Below are 25,167 nucleotides of genomic sequence, written 5' to 3'. Positions count from 1 at the left end.
AATTGGCTGCTGCATTTCCTACATTAAAATGGTGACTGCACTTCACAAAGTACTTCATTGGCTGTAAAGCAATTTGAGGCATTCTGAGGTTAAGAAAGGCACTATATAAATTCAAACCTTTTGTTATGAACTGATCAAAGTGTTACATGGATCCAAGCCAAATGGTGAAGGATGAAGCGAGACACAAATCCTTTTTCTGATCATTGGTTTATTCATGGAATATAGTGCTACATGCCTTCCCACCCATGTCCCAGCAGGTTCTATTTATATCCACTCAAGTCCTTATTTAAACAATGCTCTTCACCTGTGTATCTTTAACAACATAATTAACCTACCATTGACAAAAGTCTTCTGGTTAACCCTCTCCTGGGTGCATGTGCTGTGAGAGAAAATTTCAACATATTTTACTGTTACTAGATGGTTATAAATCTCTCCATGGCTTTGCTTCATCCTACGTCTGTAACCACTTTCAGCTATGTGTCCCAGCTCACATCCTCCACTCTTCTCAGTTTGGGCGATTGCCCATTTCTGCTTCATCATCAGTGAAAGATCCTCCAACCATCATTACACTGCATTCTGAAATTCTATTGCTCATTCGGCCTTGCTACATATCTACCCACATACCTTCTACAATGCCTTCAGTCACCTTCCCAGTGCTCTCTTAATTCTTGCCTGGTGCCTTGAGGCATTCTGTTGTGTTAAAGGCAATATAAGAGTTTTGTTGTGTTCCTTCCCAAAGGTGATATTCACGGTGAATCATGGTTCCATTGATGGAGGCAGTTTTTCAGTATTTTGTCCAAGTAGCCAATCTTTACAAAAGGAGCCTAGAGAATGATCATTGGCAAACAGACACACGCATGTAACTTCCAGATGTGGTCGCTGGATAGATTTTGCCCCTCTCTGGTCCAGGGGTACTGAAGCCAAATGAGCACCTGCTGGAAATACTTGCCTGTGTGGGCACTGAGTGAGGAAAGGATCAGGTTGATGTTTCTGGTCCTCTGGTAAATCAGCCTACTAACAACAGTTGTGTGGGCTCCTTTGTAAAGTATTCTCATTCTCAATCTTGTTGAGATGAGTAGAAATTAAAAATCAAGCTTAGGAACTTTCTGGTCTCCAGATTAATGCAATGCATTTATGGATTGAGCCAGTTGTTTGGCAATAGTTTCTAATTTTTCATTGATTTCTTTGAGTTATAAGTTTTGAGTTACTGAAGCAAAGAATGTTTGGGAGCTGAAGTAATATTTTGGAGTTTGGTGATAGATAAGGGTATGAGGAGATATGGAACAAAGTTGGAAAATGGAGTTGAGGTACAGGTATTCAATGGTCTAACAGATTGGTGGAACAGGCTCAAGCAGCTGAATGGGCTACTCCTGTTCCTATATTCCTGGTAGACAAACGCAAATTAATCTAAGAGTTCTTCAGTGCCATCTGCTAATTTGACTTACTTACACTGTTATATTCTATTCCTCTTCCTAGCCTGTATCCATAAGCAGTGACTGTCTAAACAAGAATATTCAAAATCCTTGAATAGTGTGGACGAGGAAAACAAAAGACCAGAGTTAGTCATAATTCTTGTAGATGTTTCATTTTTATTAGGTGTCATGATCATGGCTATCTCAAGTCCTGCAAGTGATGAATTAATGATACAGATTATGATGTCTTCTATTCCTTTTAGGCTTCCTGAGTCAAGTGTCTCATGACTACAAATCTAGGCAGGTAACTTTGAACTTTGAGGGGATGAAAATCTGACAGCAACAGAATAACCTCCCATTATACACCCTGCCCAATGCATAATAAGAGTCTGATCGCAACCACCAGTCTTCCACCTCCTTGAGATTACCCTCGAGGTGTGTTTGTGCTCACTAATTCACGAGATGCATTGGAACTATGATTCTAATGGTTGGTCATTGTGTCTCTTGGAAGAATCTGGTGGCAACTGTATAGGGCAAGATGTAAGGGAGGAGAATATAAGGTACAAAATTAAACAAAAGTTTGAGACAGCATGTAGTTGGTCAAAGTGGCATTTCAGAGGTTGGGTTGGGTTATCTGCCTGCCCTCTAGATAACAGAATGGTTTGTGCTATAAGGACTGAAAAGCCCAAATGGAAAATACCTTAGGAAAAAAAGTAAAATTGACTATCTATAATTGTTTTCACTCACAGTAGAACAGGAAAATATGATTGAATTATGTGAAAACATGTACAGAATTTGTATTTTATTGTAATCTGTTCGCTACAATTTGTATGACCAAATTCACATCCAATTTATCTTCTCCTGAGATTGAATCATTTTGCTCAGGTAACCTAACCTATATTAGAAGTAGGTGAACATGTTTTAAGTAGCTTATAAGTACAGTAAAATTGTTCAAGCACTTTTAATGGCATGTTTCATTGGCAAATGTTCTCACCACATTAAAATGCAGTGGAACTTTTAATTAGTGCCATAAAATTCCAGTTCACATACTATAATTAGTTGGGAAGTAAGGATGCATGATGCTTGTTATAACATTTTAACAGATTCAGGGTCACTTTTTAAAGCTCGTGGCCAGAACAGGACCATTTTATTACTAAATATTTGTTGTCATTTCTGTAATGACATTGCTTCACTTTGACTTCAGATACATTAACATTATAATTGATAGTTACTTTAATGACATCTAGTAAACTTGAGATCATGGAATTGGACTGACAACACTTGCCCCAAATCACTTGAACCCCCAAAAATAACCTACTATTTCTGCTAATGTTGATGACATGGATCAACTGAAGGCCTGAGTTGTGTAATTGTTTTATAACTCAGCGGTAGTCACACTGCACTTAAACCACACGTCATGGTATGTAATGGGGACTTGTGGGTGCTACAGGAGAAAACTTGCTAATTGTTATTAGCTTGTTTGTTGCATCGTTGTACTGAACAAAATTAACTACATTCCTTTTTCTTGAATTTTCTTCCTTCCTTTCCTGAAGATGCTGACACATACTAGGTTGTGTTTCCATTGGTTTTAGGAACCAGTCAATTCTTGCCAAAGCTTATATAAGTGGCAGCAGACCAGGTGGCATCACAGGTGAACATTACCCTGTCCTTTCATATACTTTCCAGCAAGAACCACTGGATTTGGTACAAGAATCCTGGCTAATATTTCCACTCCATAACCTGGTGACAATGAGGCGAGTTATAGGGCTAGCCGAGCTTGTGGTCAGCTGCTCGGCACAGACCAGGGAGCAAACATGGGACCTTCCTGGCTGTTTGGGTAGTCATTTACCCACTGAACAATAATGAGAGTCCTTCAAAACTCTCTTAACGCTGCCATTAGGTAAAGGCAGTCTTGTGCAAGTTCTAAGAGAATTAATTACTTCATTAATAAATTTTCTAATGATAGAATCTCCATTGCGATTTTAGTGATTGGGAACTAACCTCAAGCACAAATTGTCACTGATGTGGTGCGAAGCCAAACCTTGACTTCTTCTCCTTATCCCAGCCGACCCGTCATTTTGAGTACAACAGCATAGGGGCAGAAGCTTGCACGACATCATCCTGTGTTGTTCTTACAGTACTCTGCAGGTTGTGTCTTAATTGTGTCATTGGTACCAATTGTATTAGGAAAAGCTGGGTTTTCAGAGACTTATAAATGAGAAAGATTGGATAGAATTTTGTAAAACTTGTGTATTTTCACTGATGACAGGAAGGAATTATCTTTGAAAACAATTCAGGGTTTATTTTGGAATAACTATCTTTTCTAAAAAAGGGTAATTTTACCCAGCTTCTAGTGGACATGAGACTATAGTGCAAAATTGTAAAGGTATACACTATGATTGTAAGCATAGATAGTGTGTGTAATGGGGTAGTCTGCTGCTTTTCCTCAGTTTTCTGCCTGGGATTTAAAATACCGGCTAATGTTTCAATAGAAGTGCTGTCTTTGGATAAGATGTCTGCTCTTAAAGGTGGATGTACAAGATGCGTGGTGCTATTTGAAGGATAGCAAGGTTTCTCCAGGTGGCCTAGCCCACATTTATCCCCCATCCAACAACAACAAAACACAGATCTGCTGGTCACTTATCTCACTGTTGTTTGTAAAACCTTGCTGTTTGCAAATTGGCTGCTGCCTTTGCCAATATAATATCAGTGAATGCACTTCATAAAGTAATTAATTAGCTGTCAAATTCTTTGGGACATCCTGAGGTCATATAACACAACGGGCTGAATTTTGCCAGCGATGATCAAGTCCCGCTGCCGTGGGTGAACCCCGCGCTGATGGGCGGCAGGACCCTGGGGTGGCATTTTACCGGCAGCAGCAAATTAACAGACTGCTGCCAGGATCAGCATCCAATTTGAGGATGGCGACCCGCCTCCTAGAGCTGCCAGCCCAATCAGAGGGCTGTGTCATATTATAGTGGCGGCGCCACGCCTGCGGGTGCGGGCATTGCCACCAGGGGCCCCCACCCTGGGCCATGGAGCAGCCATTATGGAGGGCACCCCTTGGTGCATGCTGGGTTTACCTGGCAGTCTCTCCACACGGTGGCGGGCCCACCCAACATGGGCAAAATGACAACAGGGTGAGAAGTGGCCCTTAATTGGGCACTTAAGTGACTCATTTGGGTGCCCAGTGGCTGATGTTCCCGCTGCTGGTAATATGCCGAACCAGCATCCCTCGTGATGCCTTCCCACACCATATTCCAGCGCAGACACACTCAACTTGTTTGGGCCCCAGAGTAACGTGGAAAGGGGAGCACTGGGTGAACCTAACATCAGGTGTGAGCAGGAGGAGGAGGGTGAGGCAAAGTCAGTTGTGGGGAGTCCCAATCGGAGGATGGAGGACAAACACAGTGATGCTCTACTGGGTGAAGATGCTGTGCCTTGGGTATCACAAACAAGGAGGGTTTTCCTTGAGAACCAGAGTCAGATAAGTTCTCTTTGTTGGAGTTCCCTGAATCCCTGAGCAACCATGAGCAGGCAATGGAGGAGTCCATGCAGTGTGTGTGCTCTGTCATGACTCAGGGACTCGATCACATGAGCTCCTCCATTGAGAGATTGGGCAATCTCTTGGAGAGCCACATGCAGCACCACTCTGAGTGGGTGCAGGTATAGTGTGCTGATATACACAGAAAGAGTAAGATTCTCTGCAATAGAGATGTTTAACTAGAATAGCTTTCTATCTCCCACACATATTCAACTTAATTTACCTTCCAGATGGTCTATAGCATACCCCCTGGCCTTAATTTTTTTCACATTAATGATGTCTATCCAGAATAGTTCATTCTGTAGATTCCTACCCCTTCAATTTCTTTAATCTCCCAGGTGCCCTTGACATACAGGGTTACACCATCTCAGGGTTGATTCTAAAATATTCCTGTGAGGTTGGAAATGGGCGGCAGTGGGGCAGCTACCTGTTTAACATCTTAAAGGAAATTCGAGTGAATGTACAATTGGCAGCTGGCCAACTGCTGCCCATTTCTTCTCCAGCAGGCAGTTAAAATCGACTCCCCCCTTTTCTATCCATGCTGCCTTTTTAAACCTGTTTACTCCTCAATATTGTAGGCATTCCCATCCTCTAGATTTATCCTTGTTTCTGATATTTTCAACAGATCATCGTTCTCTATTACCACAACAGGGCACTAGTTTTGGCATCATAGGATCATAGGAGCAGGACTGGGCCTTTCTGCCCCTCGAGCCTGTTCTGCCATTCAATCGGATCATAGCTGATCTGTACCTTAACTCTGTATACTCACCTTGATTCGATAACCCTTGCCTAGCAAAAATCCATCAATCTAAGTTTGAACATTTTAATTAACCTTGCCTCAACAGCCCTCCTGCCTTCCAGCCCATCACCACAGAGCTGGAAAAATTCAGCCCAACTTCTTTCTTTCTGTTAAACTTTATCATGATCACTGTCCCCTTGGGGTGCTATGACATCCATATGACACACATTTTCTGGGTCAATCTATGTCATCAAGGTGAGCAGTGCCTTTTTTGTCTTTCCTGATGCAATGGACCAGGAAATAATCATCCACTATATTTATCAATTCTGACTCCAAATCACTTTAGTTTTTCCAGTTTATATTAGGTTGAATGATATCCCCCTTTAAATTGACTTTACTATTCTCGCATATCCTGAGTATGCCTTCATTGAGCAAATTGTCCTTCATTATGTGCTGACCTGGTGGTCTTTATTGTATCCCGAGTGTTAACTGAATTATTTGCACTGAGACGCTTGGAGTGGACACCAGCTACTTCCCATTCAGAGGCCTCATCCAGCATTCAAGGGCGCCAGGAAAGGGCTGAGATGGCTGAAGCAGCAGATGAAGGGGCCACCCGTCAGGGCACCGGCGTAACCCTTCGGCCTCTCGCCTCGTCCAACTCAGGAACCATCTGTGTGCCAAGGCCCTGTGACAGAGGCAGCCCCTGCAATGACACAATCAGCCTGTGAAGGGCATCTGAGCCAGATGCAGAGAGTATGGAGCCAGCTGCCTCCACCTCATCCTCTGCCACAGGCAGAGCAGCCCTTTGAAATGTGAGAAAGAAAGGTAACACGCTGTTGATGTCACTTAATAGGTCACCTGGATGCTGTTATGCACATTTGAACGCTGTTTTGTTATCTCCCCATATCACTTTTTATCTTATCAATCAGATATATGTGTTGTTGATGTTTCATATCAGAAGGGAGATGTAGCATTATGGGGTGTGTGGGGCCCTGGAAATGTTTTGTGCCCTTGCCTTGTGATGTTGAAGAATGTTGGTGGTGCAAACCTCATTCTCCATGCTCATGGTTGGCATTGGGACATCACAGATATAGGTCATAGCGATATGATAGTTCTCCATGCTCGAAGGTGAGTTCTGGAATCGTTGGTAATAAGGGCTCGGAGGCCATCAGGTGAAATGTTGTTGGATCAGTGGCCCTTGTGGCCATGCCAGCATGCAGTTCACTCTGAGGTCTGGAATGGCATGGCCTGGTGTCCTTTCCACCTCTTGGGCAATCCCTTCCACCTCCTCTTCCTCCTCTTTATCCTCCTCCCAGTCCTCCTCCGAGGTGGTGGTGTTCTAGGTCCTCCTCCTCCTCCTCATCTCCAGTCCTCTTTGTATTCTCATGTTGTGCAGGGCGCAGTAGATGACCATGATACTCTGCCTGGCTTATATTGGATGGCATCACTTGACTGGTGAAGGCAATGGAAGCACATTCTCAAGATGCCAATGGTCTGTTCAATGCAGTGTTAGTAGATGGCTCTGGCTGTAGCATCTCTCTCCAGCCATGTCTGAGTCCCAGATGGGTGTCAGGAGCCATCTCTTTAGGGGATAACCCTTATCTCCTGGAGTTTGGATGTGGATCTGAAAAGATGCGGCACCTGGGACTCTTGCAGGGTAAAGGAATCATGACAGCTGCCTGGGAACTAGACACAGACCTGCAAGATTCACTTCCTGTGGTCACAGACCAGCTGGACATTGAATCCCCCACTATCAACATCCTGGGGCTTACCATTGACCAGAAACTGAACTGGAGCAGCTACATAAATACTGTGGCTATAAAAGGAGGTCAGAGGCTGGGAATTCTGTGGCGAGTAACCCATCTCAATGCCTGTCCACCATCTTCATGGCATATTTTGCGAGTGTGATGGAATACTCTCCACTTGCCTGGATGGGTGCAACTCCAACAATACTCAAAAAGCTCGATAGCATCCAGGATAAAGCAGCCCACTTGATTGGCCCCCTCCTCCATCACCTTCAACATTCACTCCCTTCACCACCGATGCACAGTGGCAGCAGTGTGTACCATCTACAAGAAGCACTGCTGCTTCAACAGTACATTCCAAACCCATGGCCTCTATTACCTAGAAGGATAAGGGCAGCAGGTGCATGGGAACACCACTAGCTGCAAGTTCCCCTCCAAGTCACACACCATCCTGACTTGGAACTATATTGCCGTTCCTTCACTGTCACTGGGTCAAAATCCTGGAACTCCCTTCCTAACAGCATTGTTGGTGTACCTACACCCAAGGACTGCAGCAGTTCAAAAAGGCAGCTCACCACCACCTTCTCAAGGGCAATTTGGGATGGGCAATAAATGCTGACCTGGCCAGCGATGCCCACATCCCATGAAAGAACAAAAAAAAGTCCTCATATATGTGTCCTTTAGAACCACTATATTTTTTTCTCCCTATGTCCTTTACACCTAAATGGATTATCACCACAGGGTTCCCTTCAGTATCACTTTTATCCTTCCTTCAGGATGTACTGCTCTAGCTCTAGGTAGACAGATTATCAATGCACATCACTGTACACTTTCCTGAGAAGATGAAGAAGCAGTAAATTGTGCTGGATATTGAACAAGCTGTCTGACAACAGAGTGAGGCAGTAGCATGGTGGAAAGGTAGAGCTGGTGCCTCACCATGTGGTGCCTGTGACTACAATCTTTCTGTGTCCTGCAAACTCACTGTCAAAAATCACCTCGCTTCTGTCAGCTATCCTGTGTAATTTACTAAAACATACCTCCATCTTGAGGTTAGGACAGACAATCTTGAAGCTATGGTGAGTTTGGGCTTGCTCACTCGAGTGATCTAAGACATGAGAGCTGAAATAATCTGCAATAAGAAGGGTAAAAAAAGACCCCAAAACATTTCAGGCATCGCTTAGTACAAGGTGGGAAACATTGCAATCTTAGCAATGCTATCTCTCTTCTTGAGAAACACCAAAATAAATATGAGCATTCAGGAAAATATGTTTGGTTGCCGCATCTTTTGAGAGACGGAAATGCAAACTGTGCTTCTATCTCTATCCCTCTGCTGTATCCACTACCTTTTGGTAACGGTCAGACATGAGCTGGGCAGTCAGATGTAGGAAAAGACCAAAGTGTCAGATTATACATCAGCTTTATGAAGAGATGGAAAAATATAGATTGAATTCTTCAGCCTTTCTGACTCTTCTACCACCTGCTGACTTTGAGCTATGCTTGGCTGAACAAAAGGATTAATTTTAATGGCTGCTTCCATTACCCATGTATTTGCTTGGCGAAACTTGATCATTTCATTCTACTTTCTTTTTTTTCCCACCTGCCATGGGAAGCAAATTCAATTCTTTAACTGAAAATACATTTCACGGTGAGAAAGAAAAGCTGTCTAAGACACAAATATTTTCCTCCAGGTTGTTTATATTATACAAATTATTCCATTAGAGTCCAGTTTCAGGTGCTTAGGAAACCCAGCTGTCCCAAAGATTCATGTTCCATTATTGTGCCCTCTTCAAGCAAGCTGGGGCAAGTGAAGTGCAATCCCATTCATTAACACATTAACGTGGTCAGAAATCTTTTGACATTTTTGTCACTGAAGAAAAGGGTTTTATTGAGCTCATAAGATGTGCTGAAGTAACACATACAGGTGTAATTTTTGTCAAATGTCAACACGTCAAAGAATATTTTGGTCTTTCAACTTTACAACAGAGAGCAATTTGTATTTTCTTCTTGAAGTAAAACAATTTCAGGATATCCGCATAGGATACGTTAAGTTTGAATAATTGCGCAGAATAAATTTATACTGAAATATTCCAAAGTCAATGGCATTGAACAAGTAAAGCACTTGTGCTGGAACATGCACTTTCCATAAGTTCACACTTAGCAACACCAAAATTATCAGTTCTGTGGGGAACTGATGGGTGGGGTGTTCCTCTCTAATCTCTTGAATGATAATAGTTGCTGAACTCAAATGCATTGTATAACAGCAAAACTACACCACTTTAGACATTTCTGTGTGGTACAAATTACAGTCTGGATCCTAGGGATGTATAAGAGGTCAGAATTGGAGAGGATCCCAGCCAGGCACTGTCCTGTAGCACTGACCTGACCAGAGTATGCAGGGTTAGGGGAGGGCACCTAATTTGCATGTATCTCAGCTGCCCGCCATTCTATACAGCCCCAAAACTCTCATTCCCTACTGCCATCTAGGAGAACGGTGTGGCTGACTCCCTCCAGGAAAAACAATGCGTTGGTTACAAAAGGAGCTGATTTTTATTTTTGAAACATGTCCTTATTTTTAAGGGACCAGGTTTCTTCCCTTCCTGGACCCCCTTCCTGAATGAGGCTGATTTGCACCATCCAGGAGTCTGGTATAACTTATCTAATTGGGAGTATCAATCTTCACACTTACGCTGCACTCCACTGAGACCAGTGAAGTGGGAAATTCTAGCCATGAGAGTTCTCACCCTCATTCTGTCCCCTCTGATGCAGGAGACCATATTTGGGATGGATAGAGGTTCCACCTCAAACAAAGCCATGCAGAAAAGCCAGGGCCCAGTGTATTCAGGTCCCAGATGACGTCTGCTGAATTCCTGCCAGAGTTTTAGTGGGAGTTCACTGGAAAGTCTGCACATTTCTGGGTCCTAAATTTCCAATTTCTTTTTAATAATCACATACTTTCCTTTCCCAAATAGATATTCACAGTAAAATTCAATGCAGGGATCAGTTGATTGCACTCTTACCTCTGATTTGGAAGCTTCTTTTTAACTTGTTCTTGGGATGTGAGCAAGCTGGCAAGATCAGCATTTATTGCCCATCCCTAATTGCCCTTGAGAAGGTGGTGGTGAGCCGCCTTCTTGTACCGCTGCAATCCATGTGGTGTAGGTACACTCACAGTGCTGTTAATGAGGGACTTCCAGGATTTTGACCCAGCGATGATGAAGGAACAGGAATATATCAAGTTAATGTTGGAGTGTGACTTCAAAGGGAACTTGCAGATGGTGCTGATTTCATGCGTCTGAGGCTCTTTTCCTTCTAGGTGGTGGAGTTTGCAGATTTGGAAGGTGCTGCCTAAGGAACCTTGGTTCATCGCTGCAGTGCATCTTTTTTTTATTTAGAGGTACAGCACTGAAACAGGCCCTTTGGCCCACCGAATCTGTGCTGACCAACAACCACCCATTTATACTAATCCTACATTAATCCCATATTCTCCTACCACCTACCTACACTAGGGGCAATTTACAATGGCCAATTTACCTATCAACCCTGCAAGTCTTTGGCTGTGGGAGGAAACTGGAGCACCCGGCGGAAACACACACGGTCACAGCGAGAACTTGCAAACTCCGCACAGGCAGTACCCAGAACTGAACCCGGGTCACTGGAGCTGTGAGGCTAACCACTGCACCACTGTGCCACCCTGTCTTGTAGATGGTACACACTGCAGCCATTGTGCATAAGTGGTGGAGGGAGTGAATGTTTGTGGATGGCGTGCTAATCAAGTGGGCTGCTTTGTCTTGGATGGTGTCGAGTTTCTTGAGAGTTGTTGGAGCTGCACCCATCCAGGAAAGTGGAGCATATTCCATCAAACACCTGACTTGTGTCTTGTAGATGGTGGACAGGCTTTGGGGAGTCAGGAGGTGAGTTACTCGCTGCAGAATTCCTACCTTCTGATTGTCCTTGTAGCCACAGTATTTATGTGGCTGGTCCAGTTCAGTTTCTGGTCAATGGTAAGCCCCAGGATGTTGATAGTGGATTCAGCGATGGTAATGCTATTGAATGCCAAGGGGAGATGGTTAGTTTCTCTCCTGTTGGAAATGGTCATTGCCTGGCACTTGGGTGGTGCAAATGTCACCTGAAGACCCACTCTAGGATTTATATAATTTAATCCGACACGCTATTGCAATAGAATGAATGCTGCACTGTGGCTGCCAGTATCTTAACGTGAGGTATTAAATCAAAGCCTCATCTATGCCTGGGCTCAGATGGAGTTTAAAGATCCCATTGAAAGAACATTTGTCTCAGCCAACACTTCTGCTTGTCCACACCACCAAAAACAGACCATTTGGTCATTAATCCCCACAGTTTGTGGGTTTACTGTGAACAAAATGGCAGCCTTTTTGCTGACATAATAATCGTCATCCCACTTCGAGACAATTTATTATTTGTGAAGCACTTCGGCATGTTTCTGAGAGATGTTTAAGGTATCAAGAAAAGGTAAATCTTTCCTTTTTTTGGAACAATTCATCCACTGTTCCCTAAATATTCACTGCGAATTTGAAGAGAAATATGAGCCTTTTAATTGAACTGACTCATTTCTAAGTACTAAATACATTTCAAGCTGTGATCAGTACTCTCAGAATACAATCATTATCCTCCTCACCACCACCATGAGATGTTGGACTTAAAGTAACATCAAGAATTATAGCTGAATATGTAATTGTCTAGATTTATAGGGAAGAGTTTTCCCGCTCCCATGGTGGCAGCCTTGAAGGAGCCGGGGTGGAAGGCCAGAAAAGGAGTGGGGAACTGCATCAGGATGGCATTCTGATGCATTCATGCTGTTGGGGAACTTTCCCAGGGATGAGTGGGGACCCAGATCGGCTGTCTACTCCATGGAAGTGGGCAGCAAATTTAAATACTTAAGGCTCCAATTAGGGACGATTTTGCAGGCTTGCTGCCATTTTGCCAGCAGCAGAGTGGCCGCGGCCATCTCTGGAGGCTGCCAGCTCCATGGAGGTGGCCTCCCTCTGGCAGTCCCGGCTCCATTCAATGGGGAAGGCACCGCAATAATAAATGGCCGCAATCGTGTCAGTGCCCGTTACTGTGGGGGGCTTTCCCCCTCCTGTCTGAAATCACTAACCTTTTTGGCCGTTATGTCCCCCATTTGGGGCTGGCAATCAGGAATGGAGGTGCCCTCGTTCCTCTGATGGTGGGGCTGACGATCTATCAATGCTGGGTGGCCTCCTATTGGCCCTCCAGACTCGATTGTTCGCCGCTGCCCTCAATAGGCCATTGAGTGCAGAGGCAGTCAATCAGGAGGCCACCTCCTGGAAAAAGCTTCACTGGTCTGGCTCCCGGAAAGTGCATGCTCAGGACCCCCATTTGGTCTCGATGTCAGCGTCCTGAGGTCCGCAGTAAAATGTTGCCCAGAGAATCATAAGGCTGAATTTTCTCATTGACAGTGAAGCCCCGCTGCTCAGGACCGAAAGTGAGAGCCGATCCCACATAAGCCAGTGGCAGAACCCTGTGGCAGCATATTGCCGGTGGCAGCTAACTAAGATGCTCCAAGAGCTTCTGGCGCAATCAGAGGACTGGCAGCTGGGCAGCCTCAGTGCCAATGCTAGTGGTGTCCAGTGCTGAGGCTGCAGCTCCGGGGAGAGGGCGTCTTAATGGCAGGGCACCCTTGAAGACAGGTGAGTTGGGTTGGGGATGCCAGGGCCAGCCAGGCAGGCACTGGCGATTGGTGGGGGTGGAGGTAGGGTGGGTCATGTTGCACTGATGCCACCGTTGCCGCCAGGAGGCCCCTCCATGGGTGCTTAGGCATTCAATACCAAATGCATACTAATTTACAAAGTGAATTGACCACTCTAATAGTACAGAAAGCTTTAACCTGCTTATATTTAGATCCTTAAATTCAGATATAGGACTAGCACAGTATGATAAAGAAAATCTCTGAATAGAGCCAGGAAATTGTCTACTCAACACAGCAACTGAATCCCTCAGAGTGCCGATCTACATAAACTGATACTTGGCAAAATAAAGGGCTTGTACTCATTAAGAATCTGTTTGTTTTGATTTCTGTGCAGCAGTACTAAGGCCAGATTTATGCTAACTGCTATCATGGGTTTCCTAAAGCCATTTAATCATTGAGCATCTGAAGGCCACTTTCACCATAAATATAACACTGCTGCTTATTGTTCTGTAATATTCTGATTTTTGTAAGTAATAGTTAGCGGCAGACCTCTCTCTATAGATAACCGCATTAACCAGTACTAATTTTCCCTTTGAGGAATGCTCTAAGCCTATACCCCACTCTGTTCCTCTTTTAGGTTTGTCATTTCAAATTTGTACTGAGAAAAATGGGCGTAACTGCAAATGTCTTATATTGTCAGAGCTCTCGCTATTGTAAGTGATGTAGTAGATTAAAATGCCATGGCCTGGAAAATCGATCGTGCCCGAAGATAGACATGTGGGGGACAGCAAACATTGTATGCACCTGTTGATGTGGTCTCAAGGATTACTTGAAATTGGTTCTTGCAGCTCATTATACTACCTCTTATATTATCCCTATCTCTGTGACCTCCTCCAGTTTTCCAGTCTCCAAGATCTCTGCACCTCTCCAATTTTGTCCTCTCTGATTTAATCGCTCAACTATTGGCGACCAAGCCTTCAGCTGCCTAGACCCTAAGTTCTGAAATTCCTTCCCCAAACCTCTCCACCTCTCTAACCTTCTCTTCTCCTTTAAGACGCTCCATAAAACCTACCTCTTTGGCCAATCTTTCCGTCATCTGTCCTAATATCTCCTTATGTGGCTCAGTGTCAAACTTTGTTCGATAATGCTCCTGTGAAGCACCTTGGGATGTTATACTATAATAAGGGAGCTATATAAATGCAAGTTATTGTTGTTGTTAGACTGAGCAGGTGTGCAGTCAGTGCTACCTGCGCTGCTTATATCTGTTTGGAGGGATGGGAAATTCGGCATAGTTGCGCTACTTAAAGGCAGCCAGCACCTCTTAAAGGGGACGTGAACTGTGACTTGCCAAGAGCAGGAAATGTTGTCAAAAGGCTATAATGGCTGCAAGAGCTCCATATAGGGCACCCAGATTCTCCAACATAGCTTTGGAGGATCAGGCCCAGGTAATTGACAGGAGGAGGACAATCCTGTTTCTGTTGTGGGCAGAAAACCTTCCAGGCAATACCTGAGAAGGCAATGGGAAGAATAGTCTGAGGAGGTGAATGCAAGGAGAAAGGGCTGCAATGCAGAAAAATGGCTTCATCAGAGTTGACATGTTAAGTATGCTACCTCTCTCTTCAATTACTCTCTCCTCACACTCTCCTTCTCAGCTTTCCTTCACTCTCCAACAATCACTGCACCGCACTTCACTCTACTTCCTTCTCCTCCTACTCACACACTCTGAACCATCTACTCGCACCATTATTGCAACCTTCACATCCCTGCACCCCACATCTTGAACACAACATCTGCACTAATTGACCATGACAAACACATTTTCAAATTTACAAGGATACCACTAACACACACAAATCTTCTTCCTTGCAGGATAAGGTCACACGAAACACAGAAAGCAGAGGTTCCCTGGGGTGCATTCCTTCTTCACAAGCGGAAACTATTCTTGACATCACTGGCATGGGGGAAGTCATGGCATGTAACAACCCAAAAGGAGATGTCCTGGACAGTCTCTTCACACATAACCCTCTTTATCCGTGTTCATTCCTGTCTGACCCACACACTCTGCATAACAACTGCAGTTGTTTTCAACAGCCAGACATCCCTTTCTGCTTAGCCTTTACTAAAAGCTAACCTTATTCCCTTTTTTTCATATCAGCTGCGCAAATATCAAAGCAGATGCAGCACTCCAGGAAGAGGAAGCCAGCCTTTCAGAAAATGCAGCGCCACTTGATTTGACTGCAGCAAGCACCAGCTCAGAACCTGACACCATATGTATGTTTGAGGATAGGGTGAAGGAGGAGCCTTCACAAGGTGAATCACCAGGCAGAAGTGTGCAGGAGCTAGGGTAAAGGTTTAGGATGCCATAGGTGCCACTTCATCAGATTGCACCCTAGTCCTGCTGCAGATGACTCAGTTATTGGCTGACAACTGATAAAGGCTGACAGGCATACACTAAGAAATGCTAAGGGCACTGAGCAGTCTGCAAGCGAGCTTACAACCAGGATCCTTATTTTTTAATATTAAAATTAGACTTTTGCATGACCTGAAATCTTATGGCATATCCAATCCAATTTGGCCAGCTGGACAAATTTAGCACAGGCCAGGCATGTGTGTTGGCCACCATATTGTAACTTTAGATGACCTTTTCATGCCTGAGAAATGGAAGTGGCGCAATCCAATTTCTTGGACCACACATCTGGATATGGCAGTTTATGGCCAGTGTTGTAAGTTTTTATTGTGGTCTGTTTAGGGTGGAACCCTGTTCACTCCAAATGTGGCCCATGATGTTGGAGAGGGCAGGGAAAGGGGATGGAGATGCCCACATCAGGAAGTTGCTTATTGCTAGCCTTTCTAATACCACGTGACCTGAATACTGGGATGAAAGCAGTGAACAGGTCTGTTCAGTGGTGGAAATGGGTCATATGTGGGGGCTCTAGCCTGGATTACTGTCTGAATATCTGCTAAAATTTCTCACAATCAGATAGCCATTGCTGTTAGCAGCCAAAAGAGCAGTTGATTAATGCCAATTTTTGTATGCCGCTCCCTTCTTGTTTTTTTCTTCTTTTTTATGGCTGATGTAAATGTAGAGCAACAACTATAATTTTACATTCAGGCCGTCAAGCCAGATAATTATGTCAGGAGCAGTAGAGTGTATCATTGTGATACCTCATTCGTATTTGTGATTTGAGTCATTCTATGTTCCATGGTCTGATCTGGGTGATCACAGTCACACACTGGTGAGTTTTTAATTTTCCATTTGTGTAACAGGTATCCACACCCATGGATTTCCCAGAGAGTTGCGGAATCGCAGTAAATGGATGAGGGAGCAATGGCAGCCGGTGAGTCAAGGTCAACGTGAAGGTTCCAGTGATATGCCACATTGCAGTATTCAGTTGAATATCAACAAGTCGAATGTAGCTGTGTCTGTGATTGGCTGTGGAGTACACAAGGTCAGTCGCTGATGTCCGAAACACTGATGTTGATGCTCCCCCCTTGTGTTTGCCATTTTCTGGACTAGGTTGACACTTGCCTTCATCTTGGCAGCAACCTTCTTTCGGTGGTTGTGGAAGGTTAGCGTGTGCTCCAGTTTCACTCTGAGATAGGTCAGAGTGTGGTCATGTTGCACATTATTGCTGCAGAAGGTCACTTTTTAAAAATTCTTTCATGGGATGTGAGTGTCACTGGCAAAGCCAGCATTTGCTGCCCATTCCTAATTGCCCTTGAACTCAGTGGTTTGCTAGGCCATTTCAGAGGGAAGTTCAGAGTCAACCACATTGCTATGGGTCTGGAGTCACATTTAGGCCAGACCAGGTAGAGACAGCAGGTTTCCTCCCCTAAAGGACATTAGTGAACTTCAGGGTGTGCTTAACATTGTGCTTATAAAGATGGAATGCAGTGACTGTTGTTTTTGGGTGTTAGGCTTGAGATTCGATTTTTGGAGATATGCCTCCCTTGTGCTTTGATCCTCATTCCAAGTGGATGCTGTTGAAGGTGGCTGCTTGTGCTACCAGAGCAAGGTCAACTGCATGTGAAAATTTGCATGTCTTTGTTGGCGGCATGTCGCTCATGTAGTCATTGAAAAGTGTTGGTGCAAGTACCGAGCCTTGTAGCAGTCCACTGTTGAGGAACTGGGGCAAGCTGACTTTGTCACCAAATGGACACGTAGCTGTCTATTTCTCAGCTTTGTAGTGTTTTGAGGCAGGGGATGATTCTTATGAGCTTCAGCATCAGTCATTTGGTCCAGACTGTGTCGTAGACCAATGACAGGTCAACAAAAGTTGTGTTGGTCTCTGGAATCCAGCCTCGATATGCGTTGTAAGAGCCAAAGTTTTGTGACAGCAATTGTGGTTAGGCTGGAGTCTCACATGTTCTTCAGGTATCATTGACTTGACGAAAGGGCTGTTTCTCCAGAGGATGATACATTATAGGAGTTTAGAGGTCATACACAGGACTGATATCGGCCTATAGCTTCCTGGGTCATTGGTTGGTTTGCTTGGTTTGAGTATGGCAATGACGATTGCCTTCTGCCGAGCTTTTGGAGTATATCTGGATTCCACAGCATTGATGTACTGTTCTGCTAGCCATTGAAGTCTCTTGGACCTCAGTTCATGATGAAATTCCTGGTTGGGGTGGGTGGATACCATCTTTTTTTAGTGAGTGACCAAGATTCACTCATAGTTCTCCTGCTGCCATTTAAATTAATGCTTTTTGCAACTTTGCAGATTCTAGTCAAGTTAGGAGTGGAGGTCACCAGAACTTTTTCTGATGTGTTACCACCGACAGATTTGGTCTGGGGATTTTCAAATCCCAAGTTTGGGAATCCTGACTAATTTTTCTCCTCTCTAACCTGGGGCAGTGAGGCAATTGTAGCAACTCCACTACTGCCACTGCTAGTTCAGCACAAACCTGGTATTAAGTCTATGGTTTACCACTACCATGTTGTACAGTTACCCACTAAGTGTATGGATCACTACAGCGCCAGGTGATATATTTATGCATTGGGTGTATGATTTACTATTACTATTCCACCAGATGGTATTATTTATTGACTGTTTGGCTCACTACAACACGAGATGGTATATTTGTCCCACTACAACATGAGATGATATATTTACCATTAAATGCATTTCTCACTACTACACCAGTTTATATATTTAGCCACTGAACCACCAGGGGAAATCAGATATTTCTTTTATTATGACATTATAAGATGTTTTAAGAAGAATATTTCCTGAAGGTGACTTCTATGAGATCTATTCAAGTTGTTATTGTAAGCTGACAATATGTAATTTTATAATAGTTTGGGCACCTTTAAAAGATTTGGCTTGCATAAAGACTAACTGAAACACCCATTATTGAGATGCCACAAAAAGCATTTTTGTATGGCTCAGTTACACATTCCGCAGATATTTTTAAAAGTGTTAATGTTTGCTTTTGTCTCCTTGAATGTCAAAGCAAGCAGCAAAAGACCGCGCACATTTACAAACAAAAGGAAAGCTGTCAAAATGACGACTTGCCACTGAATGCAAGTGTAAATGCCGACCCACCAACAAATAGATGTATTTTGGTACTATTAATCTGTGCGTGAATGTGACTGATAGCTTTCCTTTGATTTTCAATTCTTCTTTTGTGGGCTTGATTTTGCCAGTTGGACAGGTGACACCCTTCAGCCATACAAAACCCGAACAAAAATGTTCACATATTCCAAGAAAATCTTGATGATTATCTCCGAGAGTTTTGAACGGTACATCCTCCCTATTATATAAGTTGGCAGAATGATTTATGAATTGTGCACTATGTTTTCACATCCTCAATAGATATGATTAACTAATTAGTGTATCTGAAAGCAGACATAGGGGCTTTAAAATTATACCAATGGTAAAATATCTTGTTATTGCATAACTTTCCTTATTTTTTGCAGGGGAGGTAACTTGATACTGCATATTTAATTACATCAAACTTTTATACCAATCAACAAAAAAAAAACTGCCGAATGTCTTTCTTAATTTTTCTATGAAATGCATCATATTATATTTATCCCTTCATGCTATGATCTAATTATAATCAATTGTGCTTTCCTATCAATTTAATGGCATATGGGTTCCTCCAGTGGCTCAGTTGCTGAGTTCATTGCTTATTATGGAGTTGAGCTGTACAATTCAGAGAGACCCAGGTTTCACTTCCAATCTCAGTCGAACTACTTGATCCTTGCTGAGATATTGATAGGGGTGGTAAATTGACCTCAGCATTCCGGAAATGCAGACTGGTTTCAATCTCATAATGAAGAGCTGGAACCTGTCATAGCCGCTAAGCGCATTGCACTTTTGAACTACAAGAAAGCCCCCAGCGATTTAACATCCGCAACACTTAAAGCAGCCAGAAGTACTGCACAAAGAACAGCTAGGCGTTGCGCAAACGACTACTGGCAACACCTATGCAGTCATATTCAGCTGGCCTCAGACACCGGAAACATCAGAGGAATGTATGATGGCATGAAGAGAGCTCTTGGGCCAACCATCAAGAAGATCACCCCCCTCAAATCTAAATCGGGGGACATAATCACTGACCAACGCAAACAGATGGACCGCTGGGTTGAGCACTACCTAGAACTGTACTCCAGGGAGAATGCTGTCACTGAGACTGCCCTCAATGCAGCCCAGCCTCTACCAGTCATGGATGAGCTGGACATACAGCCAACCAAATCGGAACTCAGTGATGCCATTGATTCCCTAGCCAGCGGAAAAGCCCCTGGGAAGGACAGCATTACCCCTGAAATAATCAAGAGTGCCAAGCCTGCTATACTCTCAGCACTACATGAACTGCTATGCCTGTGCTGGGACGAGGGAGCAGTACCCCAGGACATGCGCGATGCCAACATCATCACCCTCTATAAAAACAAAGGTGACCGCGGTGACTGCAACAACTACCGTGGAATCTCCCTGCTCAGCATAGTGGGGAAAGTCTTTGCTCGAGTCGCTCTGAACAGGCTCCAGAAGCTGGCCGAGCGCGTCTACCCTGAGGCACAGTGTGGCTTTCGTGCAGAGAGATCGACTATTGACATGCTGTTCTCCCTTCGTCAGATACAGGAGAAATGCCGTGAACAACAGATGCCCCTCTACATTGCTTTCATTGATCTCACCAAAGCCTTTGACCTCGTCAGCAGACGTGGTCTCTTCAGACTACTAGAAAAGATCGGATGTCCACCAAAGCTACTAAGTATCATCACCTCATTCCATGACAATATGAAAGGCACAATTCAACATGGTGGCTCCTCATCAGAGCCCTTTCCTATCCTGAGTGGTGTGAAACAGGGCTGTGTTCTCGCACCCACACTTTTTGGGATTTTCTTCTCCCTGCTGCTTTCACATGCGTTCAAATCCTCTGAAGAAGGAATTTTCCTCCACACAAGATCAGGGGGCAGGTTGTTCAACCTTGCCCGTCTAAGAGCGAAGTCCAAAGTACGGAAAGTCCTCATCAGAGAACTCCTCTTTGCTGACGATGCTGCTTTAACATCTCACACTGAAGAATGCCTGCAGAGTCTCATCGACAGGTTTGCGTCTGCCTGCAATGAATTTGGCCTAACCATCAGCCTCAAGAAAACGAACATCATGGGGCAGGATGTCAGAAATGCTCCATCCATCAATATTGGCGACCACGCTCTGGAAGTGGTTCAAGAGTTCACCTACCTAGGCTCAACTATCACCAGTAACCTGTCTCTAGATGCAGAAATCAACAAGCGCATGGGTAAGGCTTCCACTGCTATGTTCAGACTGGCCAAGAGAGTGTGGGAAAATGGCGCACTGACACGGAACACAAAAGTCCGAGTGTATCAGGCCTGTGTCCTCAGTACCTTGCTCTACGGCAGCGAGGCCTGGACAACGTATGCCAGCCAAGAGCGACGTCTCAATTCATTCCATCTTCGCTGCCTTCGGAGAATACTTGGCATCAGGTGGCAGGACTATATCTCCAACACAGAAGTCCTTGAAGCGGCCAACATCCCCAGCTTATACACACTACTGAGTCAGCGGCGCTTGAGATGGCTTGGCCATGTGAGCCGCATGGAAGATGGCAGGATCCCCAAAGACACATTGTACAGCGAGCTCGCCACTGGTATCAGACCCACCGGCCGTCCATGTCTCCGTTATAAAGACGTCTGCAAACGCGACATGAAATCGTGTGACATTGATCACAAGTCGTGGGAGTCAGTTGCCAGCATTCGCCAGAGCTGGCGGGCAGCCATAAAGACAGGGCTAAATTGTGGCGAGTCGAAGAGACTTAGTAGTTGGCAGGAAAAAAGACAGAGGCGCAAGGGGAGAGCCAACTGTGCAACAGCCCCAACAAACAAATTTCTCTGCAGCACCTGTGGAAGAGCCTGTCACTCCAGAATTGGCCTTTATAGCCACTCCAGGCGCTGCTTCACAAACCACTGACCACCTCCAGGCGCGTATCCATTGTCTCTCGAGATAAGGAGGCCCAAAAGAAGAATTCCGGAGTTAGGGAGGGAGTGCAAATTGGCCAAGGTTATGCACTCCAACTTACTATTCAATAATGCCTGATGGAACGTTTGTGTGTGTGATGCCCTCTTCAGTCAAGCAGCCTGCTAGTTAGGCTCTCACATAAAGAATGACCACTTCAGATGTTAACCAGAGAGTCGCCAATGCCTGTGAAACCACACTCCAATATGAGTCACTTCTTTCAAGAGAGGAGGGGAGCAAGTTGATAAAAAGATTTATGGATCTTTTTGGGAAGTTCAATGAACAAGTTCAATTCTCCAATCCATTCTCCCAATTTCTCTGTCTCCGCACATCTGCTTTGATGATGCAACCTTCCACAACAGCGCTTCTGACATCTATTCCTTTTTCCTCAACCGAGGATTCCCACCACTCTGTGGTTGACAGGGCCCTCAACCGAGCCCGACTCATTTCCCGCACTTCTGCCCTCACCCCTTCCCCTCCCTCCTAGAACCGCAACAGTGTTCCCTTTGTCCTCACTTACCACCCCAGTAGCCTACACATCCAAAGGATCATCCTCTGCCATTTCTGCCACCTCCAGCATGATGCCACGACCAAACACATCTTCTCTTCCCCTCCCCTGTCAGCATTTCGAAGGGATCATTCCCTCCGCGACACCCAGGTCCACTGTTCAATTACCCCCGACGCCTCTTTCCCTTCCAACGGCACCTTCCCATGCAATCGCAGGAGCTGCAATACCTGCTCTTTCACCTCCTCTCTCCTCATTAGTCAAGGCCCCAAACACTCCTTTCAGGTGAAGCAGTGATTTTCTTGTACTCCTTTTAATGTAGTATACTGTATTCGCTGCTCACAATGTGGTCTCCTCTACACTGGGGAGACCAAACGTAGATTGGGTGACCACTTTGTGGAACACCTCCGCTCAGTCCGAAAACATGAGTCCGAGCTTCCTGTCGCTTGCCATTTCAACAACCCCCTGCTCTCATGCCCACATCTCTGTCTTTGGCCTGCTGCAGTGTTCCAGTGAACATCAATGCAAGCTCAAGGAACAGCACCTCATTTTCCCATTAGGCATGCTTCAGCCTACCGGACTGAACATTGAGTTCAATAATTTCAGAGCATGATTGGCCTTTTTTTATTTTTTATTTTATTGTATTTTGTTTCGTCATTTTTTTTAGCATGTACCTGCCTACTGGTTTTCTCATATATGTACTTTTGGCTTGGGATGTTCATTATTCTGTCACTAACACTCTCTGTTCTAGTGCTTTGTCATTCACCACACCATTAGCACAGTCTCTTTACCTTTGCTCCATGACCTCCTTGTCAGTTAATCTCTCTGTCCTATCACACACCTTCTGTTTTGTTCTCTTTTCCCCCAACAACCTCCACCCCACACCCCCCCACCCCGCCCGCTTTACTTGTTTAAAACCTATTACATTTCTAACCTTTGCCAGTTCTGATGAAAGGTCACTTTCAGAAACATTAATTCTGTTTCTCTCTCCACAGATGCTGTCAGACATGCTGAGTATTTCCAGCACTTTCTGTTCTTATTTCAGATTTCCAGCATCCGCAGTATTTTGCTTTTATTCTCTCAGGAACATCTGGTTATCGAGTTATAGAATCATTTGTGGCACAGAAGGAAGCCATTCAGCCCATTGAGTCCATGCTGGCTCTCCACAGAGCAATCCAGTCAGTCCCACTCCCCTGCTTGATCCTGGTAGACAATTGGCTAGGCCCCAGCGAGGCAAGCGCGGGGGGTGGGGGGGAAGTGTTGTGCAGTGGGGTCGGTTGAGGCTTCGGGGGCGGCCATCCGTGGAGCACAGGATGCCTGATCAGGAGGGCCCATCCCCAACCTGCAAGAAGGCCAGCAAGTTTCACCTGGCAGAGTTCTTGGGACCTTTGCCATCTGGTCGCTGAGGGCAAAATATCAGTGGTGGCAGGAGAAGGCCCTTAAGTGCCAGTTAATTGGCCACTTATGGGCCTTGAAAGGCCTGGGGTGGGCGGGCCGTTTCTCGCCGCTGTCACCCCATGTAAAATTGCAGCAGGGGCGGCCCACTCAATTTTACGGCGACCCCCCCCCCCCCACCCTGCCCCCCGCCTGCTCTTTAGAGGGGCCCTAAAATTCCGGCCATATTCTCTCTTTGCCAGTCTTATTTTCTTCTTCACCTCCCCTCTCAACATATTGTATTTAGCCTGGTTCTCACTCGAAGAATTCACCTGACATGCATCATGCACCCTCTTTTTTTGTTTCATCATAATCTCTATCTCTGTCCATATCCAAGGAGCCCTGTTCTTGGTTCCCCTACTTTTCACCCTTGTTCCAATGTACCTAGTTTGTGTCTGAAACATCTCTTCCTTAAAGATAACTCATTGTTCCATTACAGTTTCTTCTGTCAGTCTTTGGTTCCTGGCTAGGTCCTTTCTCATCACTTTGAAATTAGCCCTCTTCCAATCTAGTTCCTTGCAAAAAAGAAAAGAAAACAATGTTGGAGCAGTTCAAATCGGGGATGCTCACGAGGCTGGAATTAGAGGAGCGCAGATATCTCGGAGGCTTATAGGGCTGGAGGAGCTTACAGATATAGGAAAGGGCCAGGCCATGGAGCAATTTGAAAACAGGATGAAAATTTTAAAATGGAGGCATTGCTTAACCGGGAAACTGTGTAGCTCAGCGAGCAAAGGGATGGGTGAATGGGATTTGATACAAGTTAAGACATGGGCAGCAGAGTTTTGGATGACCTCGAGTTTATGGAGGATAGAATGTGGGAGGGCAGCTAGGAGTCCATTAGAATAGTCAAGTCTAGAAGTAACAAATCTATGGATGAGGGTTTCAGCAGCAGAAGAACTAAGGTGGGGCAGAGTCGGGTGATGTTACGGAGGTGGAAATGAGCAGTCTTAGTGACGGTGCAGATTGTAGTATAGGATGTAAAGGGTTAATACTGAAGACAGTGAGAGAGACCCCTTCCACTGAACGAACGATGATGTAACAGTCACAAGAGATAGGCTTGAGGAGAAGAAGGTATAGCAGCATGAAGGATGCTAGCTTAGGTGGCTTGCAGAGATTGTATATCCAGGAGAGTGACCAGGAGAATTTGAAGGTCTGCTTACCTTTGGAAGAAACATCAGGGGAACAACAGAGAAATTTAAAGATAAATACTGACCCGGTACAGTAAGAAAACTATATACTAACAGAAGAGGCTGTGAAGAACTCTGCAGCCTCTCAGATCACACCACAGCAGTGTGGGGCTCTGCATTGGTACTTCCAGCACATCCAGAGGTTGAGTCAGAGTCTTTATGCTAGGCGACGATCCTGGATCGGTGAGACAGTGAACCTGGCCATTCATTTAAACGGTGCACTGGAAAAAAAAAAATCGGGTGCAGAACGGGATCTCGGTCGAATCAGCGACTCGGAAGCTGAGTACGGTCGGCAGCCATTGCTCAGCCTCAGGAATGCCTGAGAGTTTCCAGAATCAAGATGATCCCAATCAGGTCCAAAATTGGCTAGTCTGGAGAAAAAGGTTCTTAAGGTTCAGAATTACTTCTCAACTCTACACCAAATCTGAAGTGGAGCAAGTG

The sequence above is a fragment of the Heterodontus francisci genome, chromosome 6 (genome assembly GCF_036365525.1).
Source record: "Heterodontus francisci isolate sHetFra1 chromosome 6, sHetFra1.hap1, whole genome shotgun sequence".
In the NCBI taxonomy this organism is placed as follows: domain Eukaryota; kingdom Metazoa; phylum Chordata; class Chondrichthyes; order Heterodontiformes; family Heterodontidae; genus Heterodontus; species Heterodontus francisci.
This window is presented reverse-complemented; position numbering follows the sequence as displayed.